Below are 16,106 nucleotides of genomic sequence, written 5' to 3' on the forward strand. Positions count from 1 at the left end.
AGAACCCTGAGTTCACTTACAGTTTCTGCTGGAAACCACCAATCATAGCAGCAGCCTGTGTCACAGATACAGGCGACATAAAAAGAGCTGCTGACAATTATGTGTTTTATTTAAACGTTCTTTAACCTGCTTTTCCTTAGTTTTATGCAATTTCACTCCTGAGCCTGGGCCTTGCAGCATACATAGTAGGAATCACTTTAACATCCAGGTGCATGGTTTGAGAACATCTTTAACATTATAAAGAAAACACTTCAACAAAATTACAGAACAGCACTGTGTTGGTGCAATTACTGGCACACAAAGTATGAGTAATTTAAACCACCTGCATGAATTTGAGTGAACAGTTCAGCTATGAAGACGAAATAACAGATAACCCACCTGGTGCAATGGAGGGGGAGGCCGGCTTTCTTCACCAACATATTTACTGGAAAACATCATGTGGCAAAGCGTCTTCCTTCACAGAAACTCTGGACAAAAAAAGAAAGAAAAAAAAAAAGCAAAATGCATTAAACAGAAATATTTCAAGATGATTATTTCTATTAACAAATATTATACAACACCAGTCTTTATGCTTACATTTATATAGGACTGAATCACAATAACAGTCACCTCCAAGGTGCTTTTTACTGTAAGGTAAAGACCCTAAAATAATATAGACAATAATACTGTCGCCAAGTAAGCACTTGGTGACAGTAGGAAGGAAAAACTCCCTTTAACAGTAAGAAACCTCGAGCAGAACCAGGCTCGGAGCGGGGCAGCCAAGGAATTCAATTTGCATCTGGATAAATGGTTTTAAAAAAAAAAAAAAATAGAAATGAAAGAGGTTGAGCAACACCACTCGTCATATTTTTAATTTGGAAGAAACAGGAAGATGTCATTTTGCCTTTCAAAATAACAGAGTGAATTGTCACTTTGTCAGTTTCAAATGGCTAAAGTCTTTATTAGCTGACTAACTAAATGCCACTTGTCTGAATGCACTTTTGTCTGTTTTTAATAGCTAATATTAAATCTTTATGCTAAGATAATGCCACTATAATATTAGAAGGTTACTTGGCAACCATTTCATGTGCTTGTCAAAAACATATATTGTTAACATTTTAGAGAACTTATCATCTGCGTTACGGTTTTAAAATGACGCTACTGGCACCGACTACTAAATTTCTAGTATCATGTAGTCCCTCCTTACAAGCGTTTATTCTTAGTGTTTAAGGGGGCCACGTCTCCCCAGGTTTGCAGAATAGTGGTTTCAATCTCCTCAACCGTTCATTGGCTGCTGCAAATCCCAACTGCAAAGGTAACTAGTTTGGCCAGCTTAGTCTTCTTTGTTTCAGTATTTCCAGATGGCTTGCTTGTCATTTCTGAGGTTAGCAGGAGAAAAACTCTTCGCTCGTGAAGTTCTAATATTCTTTGCATGTTCTTCGGGTAAATTACCTACCATAAAATGCACACAAATGATCAATAATAAGAGAAGCACATACAGGGATGTCCCCTCTGCTGGCACTGACACTCCCGCTTCGCACCAGCCTGTTTTGTTTTTACCACCACGCATGTGTTAATGAATTAGAATCATTCAAAACAAACAGGAAATCTGAATACAACCTGCATGCTTCCAACCTTCCAATGCATACTTGTCTATATAAGGAACAACATTTACCTTGAGGTGAAGTGGCGAAAGCAGTGAGTATGTTGCAAGTTCAATTGTTCTTAATAACAACTTAGCATGTCCAGTGTTCCCAATCAGCAAAGACAAACCATAAGGCAGGAAGAAGACGCCAAAATGCACCAAACATCAGACAGATGAGTCCGTCCACAACACGAGGACAGTCAAAGATATTTTGCAGCATGGTTTGAATTACTTGCAGTGAAGAAATCCTGATCTTTCAAGAGTTAAAATATTTGGTGTCTGGGACCCTGTAAACCCAGGCTGTGTAGAATACACCGTCAGTCTTTTCACAGACTAGTTTAAAGTTGTGCTACACATGTATAGAGATATAAAAACCTTATTGTTAGCTTACAGTATTATGTTTAATGCTATGTAGGCCAGTAACAGACAGCTAGTGTCAAGTTACAAAAAGCAGTGAGGCTTAAAATACTTTCAGTTTAATGTTTTCTTATGTGAAACTGAGCAGTTTGGTTGTAATTAGGATTTTTTTAATCACTGAATTTACCAGAAAGCACTGCCTCTAATTAAGTTTCATTAAATTTCTGTGAGTCTGGAGAAAATATAGGTCACCACTGTGTGTGTGTGTACAAGATTAACTAAGCTGTTTTTGCTTAAAATGGAGAAAAAAAGCCTGATCCATTGATCATCTGGATGTTAACGCTCTTTATTACAGGTTGTGCCTCAAGCCAGATCACATGGCTCTGATATCAGGGAGCACTACCAGCCACCTTAACACTTTTCTCCCTGAGTCTTCCTTTTGAATAACTGCTGCCGGCGTCGAGCCAAAGTGCTTAATGAAAGCGGAAAAACACATTGAATCTACAAACTGGTGAACTGGCCGCAGCTCAATATATTGCATAGGTGAGAAGACGTGCAAAGCTGCTAGCCTATGGCAATTCCTGAACTATAAAGACAGCACTGTCAGGCTGAACAGCCAGACTGTTAAAATACTACAACACACTCCTTTTAGTGTATAATAACTGAGTTAGATCAATGTAAGAACTGGTGGACAGATGGAGCCAAGCACAGCAATGACTCTATGAATGATCTTTGAATAGAGCTGAAATAATTAGTGACCCTAAAATATCCATCAGTGTTGCTATGGTGCAGCCGAGAATATTCACTAAATCCAGCAGAGTACAGCAGTTCTTTGAGTTGGGGCTGGAAATAGCAGGGGAGCTACCCCAAATCCTTCCATCACTGTGGATCCACGTGCGGAGCACGATCTTTCCTGCGCTTATTCCATCTCCTCCCATTTTGATCTCCCAGCTGTGCAGTCAGTTTCTCTCTCTCTCTTTGTGTCTCTGATATTGAAAACACCAAACTTCCTGAAAAATATTCTTTCAAGACTCACAGTGTGAACTTTACTGTATAGGACTGCTCAAACCCTCAGAGGGAGGAGCAAAGGCCTCAGAGAGTCTTGTACTGTTGATCTAATCCCTGGGCAACTTCCTGTTGTGGCCACTCCTGACACCATTCTTTGTTCCAGAGAGTGAATGTGGGCGTGTGCATGTGGCACAAAAGACAAAAGCCGGTTATAAAATCTCTCTCATCTCACTAAGATTTTGTCTTTCTTCTCTCCCCTGAAAGAACACAAAGCCCTTGAGAGCTGCAACTGCAAGAAAGAGCAACTGTGCTGCAACAGATCCAAGGATGGAGGGAGAAGACTGATCACAGAAACAGGCCAATCAGAGCAGTTCAAAGGAGAACAGAACCGCACTGGTGATCGGGGCTGTCACATGACAACTGGACGATGAAATGAACGACTGACAAAAATGCCCCCGTCTGACCAATCACTGTGTAACAGCAAATGTGGAAACACACGGACGAGATGCATGATTTCCCCGAGGCTTCAGGTGATTAAAGTGAGCAAAATATTAGGTGTGGCACAAAAGCAGACAAACATTTGTCGTGTTCAGCTCCTTCGTGCCCATCGGTGTTGAAAGATTTAATCATAATTGACCTTATTAAGATCAGATGGTGGCGTGCTAAATTATAAGCCAAAACTAGCACGTTCAACCATTAGCTGGATCCATGTTTGCTAATCAGTACAAGGCAACACACTAAATAGTAGAATTGTGTTCAGTACCTCGTAGCAAACCATGTTTGTGTCAGAAAATTACAAAACAAGCCCCAAAAAAGCTTCAAAAGGCAGCATCACAGCAAACACGGTTAAGAGATCAAACTTAGCAGACAGAACCGTTTTGTTCTTCTACAAAACCATAAAAATGCACTTTGATGTAAAGATTTAATATTGGCACTGACTCACTTATGGAGCCAGTCACCAGTGGCCATTACAGGAAGTTAAATCTTCTTTAGCACTATCGTAATAAATAGGTAATTGTAACACAGTCTGAACAAAGTACTATTTATAAAAGCTGAAGCCTTAAATATAAAGGGTCGTTCTTGAAAAATCTTTGGTGCAGGACAACCAAGGATGAAGGTTTCTACTCTGAGTCTTTAATAACCTTTAACCGTTTTCTATAGTTCCAAATTAACAAGTGAAAACTATTTAGGAAAGAATCGTTTTCTTACTGGGGCGCACTCTGGCGTCAGTTTGTGTTTCAACAAACTATTGTGTGATTGCTATGTGACAGGTTCTGATTTCCAAGCTAAGCTAATCCAATAACCCACTACACACCTCTCTGCTGACAAAACTGGGTGGTTGTAAACCAAGTAAACACCAATAAAGATTAAATCAAGGTTCAGCCATTTTTATTTGGGAGCAATTCACCTGGGTGCCAAATACTGCAACATCGGGCAAGAGTATCCATAACTAACAATAAGTCCCTTTTTTAAGGTTTTTGTTAAACAACCCAGCTTCATACTACTAGCACCTAGTTTCATTTATTTATGTGTTTCATTACAATAGGCAAAAAGCTGGGCTGTGCTCACATTTTTCCACAGCTAACACCACTGGTACTCAACTCACGGTGAACAGCACTGGTATAGAAACTCCAGTTAGAGAGTTTCCTCAAACAAAGGTCCAGACTATCATAAAGGCCAACGTGCATTTCATTTCAGTGCAGTATATTTTGTATCAGTGTCTTTATGGAGTCAACAACTGGTTGTCAAGCACAAACAATAAAGCAGAGTTCAACAGTGGGTGTTTGTAGCTTCTGTTAAACAGAAGCTGCAGGTTCCTGCTTTAATAGAAAAGTATGACTCCAAAGAAAGCTGTGGAAAAGCTTTCTTTCTTTTCAATAATCACCAGAGTCTGTGTGTGAACACCCACAGAACACAACGAGAACATTACAGCTATTTTTGTAAAAGGTGTGCTCACACTAACAAGTGCTTACAGTTCTTATATCATAGGACAAAACTGAAGACTTCAAATCCTCCATCCATCCATTCGCTTCCACTTATCCTTTTCAGGGTCACGTGGGGCGCTGGAGCCTATCCCAGCTGTATTAGGGCGAGAGGTAGGGTACACCCTGGGCTGGTCGCCAATCTGTGGTGGGGCTAACTCATAGACAGAGACAACCAGTCTTGCTCACATTGACTCCTGCATTCACACCTATGGGCAATTTAGAGTTTCCAATTAACCTTTCCCCACTAACTGCATGTCTTTGGACTGTGGGAGGAAGCTGGAGTACCCGGGGAGAACCCACCCAAACACAGGGAGAACATGAAGACTCCACACAGAAAGACCCTTGACTTCTTAATGCATTTCAAGTCCAAGCAGAGCTGGACCAAACACATCTCCACACTTTGTAAGGCCTCTTTGACCAAAACGCAGAGCAACGCCGTGTTGCAGTCCACAATTAGCAACCTCAACTCACCCAAGATGACTTGGGCGGAGCTGAACCACAGGGTTTAAGAAAAGCACTCATCGAGAGCTCAGACTAAATGGGAACTGTTGGGAAAGAATTCCAAGGTAATGACATGTTAAATTTATTATCCTGGGAGAACCCGGTAAGGCTCAAAGGTGAAACTGCTCTACTTAGAAGGCTCCAAGTCAACACAAACATGCCTTCTTTGTATACACACTTTGTGTACTACATTTCATATTTATCATTGTACAGTCTTCACTGCTGTTTTACCAAAAAAAAAAATGCTTTGAATAAACTTGTGTCCAAACTTTGGACTGTAAATGCACCAGTCAATCAGTCAGGATTTAAGATTAGCAGATTTATCAGTGTTACTGTACAAGCTGGTAAATAAGCAACAACAGCTGCAGTACAAAATTTTACAAAAGTTTACCCTCCTCACTACGCACCATCGACACGGTGGCCTCTTTTAAAAAACAGCTTAAAACTCATCTGTTTAGACAGGCATTTGGGTAATATGCTGTCTTATTTTATATTTATATTGTACTATTGCTTGTTTGATATGCTTTTATATTTCTTCTAATATTGTTCGTTTGACATGTTTTTATGTGAAGCACTTTGTAACAGCGTTTTCGTCTTAAAAAGTGCTATATAAATAAATTTTACTTACTTACTTACTTACAAAATGCCAAGCTAGGCTTGATGAAGTTTAGAAAAATGTTTCCACACAGATTTTTACTTGCGCTGCTGCCCAGGTATGATAATGGCTGCCAAAGTTTATTTGGAAGCCCCTTTTTGTCCTTTATCCTTCCAAGAGAACGAAGCCATCTGCAGTATGTTAGTGTTTCCCTTCAACAGGTTTGTATGAGAAAGCTGGAGGTTTATATGGTTTCTTATATGAGGGATTAACATTCTGCGTATTAGTCGTCTGACTGTGTCACGTTACACTCCTTTCTCTGAATACAAAAACACAAATGTGAGCTTACATGTGAATGCTGCTCCATTACAGCAAGGAACATAATCACATTTATTCTGGTCTATATTCAATTCAGTTGTTTTAAATAATTACTTATTAACATTATTATTTTTATAAACATCACAGAGTAAAAATTAATAAATCGGCCCGAGTTTTGCCTTAATCGTGTGTCGTGCATGGTGAAGTATACGTGGGATAACGAGACACGATTAACACCTCACGACCAGCAATCGTATGGTTGCAAGAAAATCAAACCTGTTTGAAATCCTGTCGCCTGCCGTGAGAGTGTCAACGCAGCCTCTCACACTGCGCACGCGCAAACACAAGAATGAAAGTGAAAAGACGGAGCAGCACTGCAGCGTGTGATCTGGACACAAGTGATGGAGGCACAACTTGTATAACTTTGGCAATTTCATCCGAGCCTTTTCGATGTGGCCTCACAAAATGATCACGACCACAACAACCGTGAAAAGAGTTGGATGGACATTGTTGCTCAATCACAGCTGCCTGGTCAATGTTTTCATTAACAATTTAGCAAAGCTGATGGTGGTGGTGTGCGTGTCTGTGTGAGTGAAAGACAGAGAGGCAGATTTTGTATAAGCTTCATGTTATAGAAGCACAGTTTGAGCACTCAGGTCACATCAGAGCATCGGGTCATATAGTGCGAGACTCTGCATCGTGACCTACGAGCTTCTAACCCCTGCGATTCAATTGTACAGTTTCAGCAGGAGCTGAATAACGCCACTGAAAAAAACAAAACAAAACAAAAGATCGCAGAGTGTATGCCCAGCTTTAGGAGGTGATTTGGAAAGATCTTGGTGGTTCTTGTTGATCAAAGTTCTTGTTTTTTTTAGTGATTCCAGCTGAAGTAAACCACTGACAACTTTTGGGGTTGAGAAAAAGCACGCTGCTGTAAAGAAATGGAAGCATTTCATTTATTGACAATAAAATATACAAAGAGCTTTGCAGTTAAAACGAACTCCAAAGAATGATTGCATAGGTGAAATTGGACTTTATCAGCCAGCTGTATCTGCATGTACGTTTAGACTGAGGACAACTGAAACATTTACGGTCTCTAAATAAAAGCCCACAAATGCTTCTAGAGGTCCCAGAAAGAGTACACTAAGAATGAGAGCTGCTAATGACTAACTACGGCTGCCAAGGAGGTTGTGTTTTTGGTACGTGTATGTCATTCTGATCAACGTTGTACGGGTGTGGAGTGGGTCACGGTAACAATTTGCCACATCCACCAAGCTCTTCATGATCGACTTATTTATTGATCAAATATCGACAAAAAGTCTTAGAACTTGGAAACTGTGATTCTTACAAGTGTGGTGTGTATCGTAAACATACAGAACGCACTGTATAAAGATCTAAATTATGTCGCCTTAGACCTCTCACCTCTCCTTCCAGGTGAATACACTGACCTGAAGGTTAAAGTGACCATAATGCTATAGGGAGCTATTTAAAACAGCTTTAGTGCCGCTGCTTGCACTAAAATGTCGACAGAGAGTTCCCAGAGAAGACAGGCTAGTTTACCCAGGTTGAATTACAATTGCAGAGGACAAAACTGGCTCAAGTTGTCACTTTTTCTTGCCTGAAACACATCAGCCACCCAAATACTACTTGCAGTGAAATTCTAAATGTCCATCTGATTCTAAAAGCACTTAAACAATAGTTCTGTGGTCCATGTTGACACTTAACCCCACCCCTCCAACACACACGCTCGTCTACATCTGTGTGATGCGAGCGTGCCGAGGGACCTCTGAGGACTGGGGCAACGGCTGCCTCCACACATTATGTAACCAAGCTCAGACAAACACACTCAGCAACCCTCACGCTGAGCCCGGATCAGTGGGTGAAGGGTTGACGGGCAGTGGATGGGATGCCACTTTCCCCTCACCCTGCCTGCACCCCATTCTTGCTACACATTAACCCTGAACCTCAGAAAAGGACGCAGGCCTTGCATTAGAGGAGGGAGAATGAGGATGTCAAAAAGAGGTCACCTGCAGCTGCTGGCAGGGATTAAAGCTTTGTATGTGTACGCATGCTTAAACTTACATGGCCTTTCTTTGCTTTGTAATTCCTTCCATCCACTCGTTCATTGTAATTCCCTTACAAGGACTAAGAACAGCAATATTCCTTAAAGAAAAAAAACAACTCTTTATAAAATGAAATCCTCTGAGTTGCCTTGTACACAGAAAATATATATGAAAGGCACCCTTGAAAGGATTTATTAAGCTGTGGCACTGAGGTTCAGTTAGAGCTGAGGGGAAACTCTTAAAGCTGAATACATTTTCAAACGGCTGCTGAAAACTAATAAAAACACCAGCTACCAAACTCATAACTTAAGGAACTCAAGAGTGCTTCCTATGTAATTGTATGTAGGTCTGGATTTTGCACTCTGGGGAAATACTAAAGGGGGGGGGGGGGGTCCACATTAATTTGTTTCATACGCAGCTGTGGCTCTGACAGTGTTTTATTTAAAATGATAAATGAATAAAGATGTGGGGAAAATGTCTCTTTGCTTCCATTTATTCATCACTACACACTGAAGGAGTGTTCTGTGCAGACTCTCGATGCTGGACAAAATCTTACAAGTAAGGAAACATTATTTGCCAGAACCCTGAAGCCAGTTTATTGGCTGCTGTTGCTCAGAGTTTTTTGTCCTTCATCACTGTCTTTGTACAAGCTCACATTCAGCCCTACAAATTTATGAAAATGGATGCAGACGCAGAAGTATCTGCTGTCACACACATGAAGTTGAGAGACATCCTATTCTTAATCCACAGGGTTTAATATGATGTCAGCCCACCCTTTGCAGCTATAACAGCTTTGACTTTCCACAAGGTTAGGAGTGTTTTGTGGAATTCATAACCATTGTTCCAGAGGTGCATTTGTAAGGGGATGACGAGAAGGCCTGGCTCACAGTCTCGACTCTAATTTATCAAAGGTGTTCATTCAGGTTGAGGTCAGGAGTAGGGATGGGTACCGGTGTTCTGACATAAACGGTAGTAACCAGACTGAAAAGCAGCGCACATTTCGGTGCTTTTTTTTCCTGAGCTGTGATACACTTTAGATTCTAGCCAATTATTTTACGTTTCCGAGGATAGTAGGCGAGTCCAGGTACGTACGTTCTTTTAGATTAAAAATGCCCAAGGCGAAGCGGTCAAAAGTCTGGCTGTACTTCACAGCAAAAGATGCAAACTCAGCAGCCTGCAACAAGTGCTTTAAGCTGATACTGTGATACTGTCAAAGGAGGTAACACCTCAAATCTGATGAAACACCTGGCGACGCATAGCGTTTTTTTTTTTTTTAAAAGCCGAGAAATGCGCCGTATTTGATAGCTTGCTGCAAGACCTCACACCGAGCACATCTACTGCGGGTGGGTTGCCTGTTATCGGACGCGGAGTTAGCAACATCCCCCAATAACCCGAAGAGGAGAGTCCTGGCCCCTAGCCCTGCCAGTGTAGCAGAAATGATGAGGATGATGATGCAGCAGCAGCCGTTCTTCTCTGCGTGAGTAGCTTAATGTTGTTCGTGTGTAATTTACGTTGAGTAGGCTAACCACGTTATTACATTAATGCATGTAAGGTGAACTAGCAAACACCATCATAGCTACATGCGGCTGTCTTCTTGTTTGATGGCAGGTACTCCCTTCACCCTGGCCAAAAAGGCTAAAATGACCAAAGAAAAAGTGGAAAACAGCTAAACATGAGAGGTTTTTGGACCAATTTTGTGTTTTTTCCATTGTTTAAGCACTGCTTCCAGCCAAGAGTGATACCATATATGCCCTATAGCTGCAGAAAAGGCTAACATTGTTATCTTTTTACAAAAACCAGCTGAACATGAGAGGTTTTTGGACCAATTTTGTGTTTTTTCCATTGTTTAAGCACTGCTTCCAGCCAAGAGTGATACCATATATGCCCCATAGCTGCGGAAAAGGCTAACATTGTTACCTTTTTACAAAAAAACCAGCTGAACATGAGAGGTTTTTGGACCAATTTTGTGTTCTCCATTCTTTAAGCACCGGTTTGAGCACCGTTTAAGCACCGGCACCGTTTCAAAAGTACCGGTTTGGCACTGGTATCGGATAAAATCTAAACGATACCCATCCCTAGTCAGGAGTCTGTGCAGGCCAGTCAAGTTCTCCTACATCAAACTCACTCATCCATCTTTATGGGCCATCCCCAAACTGTTCCCACTAAGTTGGGGGGATGAAATGAAGCATTAAGAGTTACTTTCACTGGAACAAAGGGACCAAAAAAACAACCCCACACCATAATTCCCCCTCTACCAAACTTTACACTTGGCCTAGTGCAGTCACACAAGTATTGTTCTCATGGCAACCGCCAAACCCAGACTGCCAGACGGAGAAGTGTCATATGTTATTCCAGAGAACACGTCTCCACTGCTCTAGAGTCCAGTGGTGGTGTGCTTTACACCACTGCACCTGACGCTTTGCGTTGTGCTTGGTGATGTAAGGCTTGGATGCAGCTGCTCAGCCGTGGAAACCCATTCCACGAAGCTCTCTAAACACTGTTCTTGACCTAATCTGAAGGCCACATGAACTTTGGAGGTCTGTAGCAACTGACTGTCACTGAGTGCACCGACCGGACATGTTGCACAGTTAGCATCCTATCATAGTACCACACTGGATTTCACTGAGCTCCTTAGAGCAGCACATTCCTTCATAAATGCCTAGGTGCTTGATTTTATACACCTGTGGTCGAGGAACTGGAACACATGAATTCAATGATTTGGATGGGTGAGTTGATTAAATATACTGTAATATGATTATAATGATGATATTATGGTGGAGGAATATCATCTTAATTCTTTCACTATAACAACCTCAGATGCTTCTAAGACATACACATTTGGATTATGTTAAGGCTTTAAGTCAGAGGTGGCTGCTGTGATTGACAGTTGTGCCAAAACAGGCAGCTGTAGCCAGGAGCTTCTGCTAGGCACTGAATAGTCAGTGAAGCAGGTAACTTTACAAAGTTATGAATCACTGAGTAGCTCAAGGTGGATGTTAAATTACAGATAGAAGAATAATACTGTGCAAATGTGTAAACCACAGTGAAGTAGTTTATACATTTGCGAAACAAGTAAAAGATCCAAGAGGAGACAAATCCCCAGAACGGCATCTGGCTAAAAAAGAAGAAGAAAAAAAAGACCTCTCACATGTGGAGCTACCTGCTGTGGAAGCCCCTTATGAATCAGCAAGCAGCCAAAAATCAGCTTTTACTGTCTTTTTTCAAAGATTAGGATTACAATTTATTAAAAAAAAAAAAAAATAGAGCCATGTATCTGTATATGCCCTAGTTAGTTGTAGCACTCAAACCAGGGGTATCAAACATACCATTCCAGCCCACCATAAAAGCTTTGGAAAATGTAAACGAGTGCATAGATTTTACACTTTTAACAGCATTTACATAAGTATGACAGCCCCCCCCCCCCCCCCTAAAAAAAGTAATTAAGTAATGGATAAACAACAAAATAACAAATAAGTTCCTGTTTTCCATCATCTGCTATAGAATCAACTGTTTTCTTTTAATAGTGAGTCCACACTTTGTTTGAAAGAAAAGGGCATTTTCTTTAATTTTATGAAACCTTCCTATTTTCAGCTGTGAGTACTCCAGTTTTATCATGCAGGCTGTAAGTGGCAAACGATAGAAAAGGAGTTTGACATCCCTGACTTAAACCAAGGTGTCTGGAACTACAACTCTGGACAGAAAATGAATGACTGAGCCCCCCTTGACTGGTCCAAGTGCTTAGCAAACACTCAGTCATATGAATAGGAATGGCAATAACAACTGTGAGGCCGTGCATTAACTACACTCCCACCCACACCCTTACTGCAGAGAAGTACAACAGACTGGTGCTAATACCTATATGTGCAGCCCAGTGCATAATGGCATAAACTCATATACCAGGCCTCTCCCTATAGAAGCAGCTATTGGCTGGGAGCCACATTTCATACATGACACATGTATGACTCTGAATCCTCCAGCAGCTTTTCAAGCAAACTTTGGCACGCAAGCGCCCACGGACAGACCGACCTATGGACACATGTCACAGCAAAGGAGCGAGCAGCGACGGTGGAGATTACACTACAGACACACACAGACACTACATAGTTGTCACATCTTCCCTCGTTCACCTCTGACTGCAGAATGTAGAGTAACTCGTTTCACACAGTGCGGTGGCAGTAAGAGGAAGCCGGTGTAGGTGAACCTGGGGACGTCACAGAGCTGCAGTGCACCGGCCACACGACGACGGCGTTTCCCTGTAGCTGGAGTACAGCAGGCCGGCGCAGCGCCGGGGTTGACGTGAGGACAGCGCTCACCTTGCACCGGCGTCCCCGAGGAGAAGCTTTCAGCCTGTTTTCGCTGAAAGTGTCAAACTGTCTCACTCAGCAGCACTCCACCGCTCAAATAGAAGCGCCTCCCGGTAGCGTCCACGTAAAACCGCTGAACGAGGAGCGGCAGTTATCTCGTGAAGAAACAAGCTCAACAAACACGTTAAAAAAAATCTAATAAAAGCTGCTTTACCGACTCGAGCCGGCGTCAGCTAATGCCTCTCCCTCCGGTGTTAGCCTCCTCTACCGGTCCGCTTTCAGGTGCCTGGAGAGCAACGTCCGCTAGCCGGTACTGTCAAAGTCATGGCCACGGTGTGCACAGGGAACCCCACGGCGTTTACTAGTTCTCTATGCTCGGTCCTCCCCCATGCCTGTACAGTACGGGTGAACGCGGGTCAGCAGCCTACGAGGGTGGCTCTACACCGAGGGTCTGCAGCACCCTCTAGCGGACGGATGTGAACATCCAGCGCGGAGGGTTATATAATGCACAGAACCTGGAAAATCAGACGGGGATGTTTTTATTAACACAACATTTCAACGTACTCTCATGTTAGCTGTCAGACAGGACTCTGAAGGCGCGCCCTGACTAACTGGCAGAAGTTTTTCTGGACATCCTCAACCTGTCTGCCTTAAATCTTCTGTACCCAAAAGATCAGCTGTCTCTTACCTCAGTGATTATAGTCCTGCGGCCCTGACTCCATGAAGTGCTTTGAGAGGATCGTTCAGAAGCACATCATCTATGTTGGTCTGGACAGCCATCAGGTTGCATACAGATGGAAAGTTCAACACAGGATGTAAGTCCTGACCCACCTGGAACATCACAACTCTTATGTCAGGGTGCTGTTTGTTGACTTCATCTCTGTTTTCAACACGGTGATAAGCTGGCTCTGAAGCTTCATAACCCACATGTCGACATCGCCGCGACACTGGATCAGAGACTTCCTCTCCATCAGGCCTCGGGTGGTGCGAATGAGGAGCTGGACATCTTCCACACTGGTCCTGAACACGAGCACGCCACAGGGCTGTGCGCTCAGCCCGGTCCTATTCACTGCCTTCACTCGCGTTTGTTCTGCCATTCATTTCACTAACACAGTTGTGAATTTTAGAGACAATGATGAGACTCACTATAGAGAGGAGACCCAACACCTGACACGCTGCTTAGACAACATCCTCGTCCTGAGCACCAGCAAGAACAAGGGGGCCGTTGTGGATTGCAGGAGTAGAGCGTGTCAACATAGCGTCTGACCTGAGCTGGAGCCTGAACACATCGCACCTTGTGAAGAAAGCCCAACAAAGGCTGTACTTCCTCGGGAAGCTAAAACGGACCAGGCCGTCTTCTCGACTGCTTGTGAACTTCTACTGAGTCAAGTTTGCCTCTCAAGCAATTAATGGGAAAAGTGAAGCAGCACAAAAAGTGTGGATTTTGTTTGACTTTAGAAACTACTTATATGTACCTATAATGTGGAGTAAAAATACAATTAAACATTTTTTTCTCAGTTTAACCAGTTTTCTTTACAATAATACTGTTTTGTTTTTTACTTCATTAACACTAAATAAAGTATAAACGTCCGATAATATCAATATTTCTGTTTTGTTTAAATCAGCCCTTGTGCTCAATGGAGGCACAGTCATACTGAGAGGAAGAAGATATATCAAAACTTACAAAAAGCTTGAAAAACCAACACCAACTTACCAGATCCACTCCCTGTAAAGCTGAATGATGAAGGTATTTCTTTTAATTTGACACTTATTTCAATTTTTAAAAAATGTTTTTTTTTTAAAAAAAAAAGCAAAAATCAAAAAGATCATCTGCACTGCAAACGGAAAGACAAAAAATGTTTTCATCGCTGTCACAGTTTCTGTTTCTTTCTCCTCCAACCTGACAGCGCATGCTGCCTTTCTCCTCCCCTTTAGGGTGGAGTTGTATACTTTCCCGCTCTTCAGTCGTAGCACCTGTTTGCCATCAAGTTTATCCACTTCAGTGCATACAGACCAGCTGCTAGTGTTGCACCAGTGAGCTACATACTGAGCCGAGAGGATAGAAACTAAGGCTACGTTCACACTGCAGGTCTTAATGCTCAGTTCCGATTTTCTTGTCTTCTTGTTCACACTACAAATAAAATGTGACAGCAAACGCGCTCTAGTGTGAACGCTCAAAGCGGCCGCATGCACAAAAGAAGATGTCACACACAACGTGCTCTGTTTAGACCCAGATCAAACAGTATTGTTTGACTGATGGCCTTAATATAAAGACTTGTTTCGGACTTTAAGTTTCCCAATTTTACTTTAAGTTATAAAGTTATTTTGTTATTTACATATGGCCTATTAATGATCCTTATTGCTGTTTTAGAGAGGAGCGGTGCTTCAAAGGAAATGTTCACGTTTTCTCCAACGTTGTCTTCCCAACATCTACACTGGATGTCCAGGAAGCGTTCGCGATGTCTTCTCCGGCGCTGATAATTGGCGTCTGTCTCGTGTCAGTGACGTAAAAGATGGATTTAATGCGACATGACCATCAAACAGCAGTCGCTTTCTAAAACATCGGATATGTATCGGATTCAGTACCACATACGAAAGTGACCCAGATCGGATTTGTGCCGTTCACACTACCATGATCGGATAGATGGGTCGCATAGGGTCAAAAAAGTCGGATTTGATGCGCTTTCGCCTGGTAGCCTAAGTATTGATATTTGGATCGTTCTGTCCACGTCTACACCTGCTAGTGGTAATCAGAAATAATTGTCTGTGTCCCTGTGTTACTTACCTTCATGCTTAGTTTTGTGTGTAAATGTAAAGGCTGTGAAACTTGACACCAGTCTCTGTTGGTTTTGCGTTTGGGTCCATCTTTGCTGACTGGCCTCACAGCCTTGACAGTGACTGCTGATATATTCAACTAAGAAGTGCATCTGCTGCATCAGACTAGCTCAGTTTTGAATTACTGCTTGGCCTTGAAAATTCAGTTTTTTGTAGGTTTAGCGTAAAACAAAATTGTTTTACAGCAATGCAAAATAAAAAGCTTTAAAATGAATTTCTTTTTAAACAATCCACACACTTGCTTACCTTATAAAAAGGTTTGATATTAATATACATTGTTACTATTCATTCCTACAGGCAAAGGGCTGGCATTTTTAAAGCACTTTCAGTTTTGGGTTTAATTTTGTTGTTTTTTTTGGCCTACTTGAGGTTTGACTTATTTCACATCTGTACATAGAGCCGACTTCTAATCATGGAGACCTCAGGAACCCTTTTCATATGAAGTAACATTGCTAAGACACAAGGCAACTTGGCAAAATATACATTTCTCATTTAACTTAAAGGAATCAGTAAAAC

At 42.0% G+C, this 16,106-nt stretch overlaps 1 protein-coding gene across 6 annotated transcripts in view; it reads right to left on the reverse strand.

The window, feature by feature from the left end:
* LOC120736871 (thyroid hormone receptor alpha) overlaps positions 1-14,975 on the reverse strand; it is a 120,813-nt gene extending 105,838 nt beyond the window's left edge. The window contains exons 1-2 of one of the 6 annotated variants that reach the window (XM_040037225.1): positions 14,470-14,975; positions 379-467 (exon numbers count right to left, since the gene is read on the reverse strand). The gene's annotated coding sequence lies outside the window, so the exon portion shown is untranslated. Of the gene's footprint in view, positions 1-378; positions 468-12,578; positions 13,172-13,443; positions 13,562-14,469 lie in introns of those variants that run through there. The other 5 variants (XM_040037227.1, XM_040037228.1, XM_040037223.1 and 2 more) reach the window with 5 other exon arrangements.
* Positions 14,976-16,106: the final 1,131 nt, after the last annotated feature.

The sequence above is a fragment of the Simochromis diagramma genome, unplaced genomic scaffold, assembly GCF_900408965.1.
Source record: "Simochromis diagramma unplaced genomic scaffold, fSimDia1.1 OVJJ01000516.1, whole genome shotgun sequence".
Taxonomy (NCBI): domain Eukaryota; kingdom Metazoa; phylum Chordata; class Actinopteri; order Cichliformes; family Cichlidae; genus Simochromis; species Simochromis diagramma.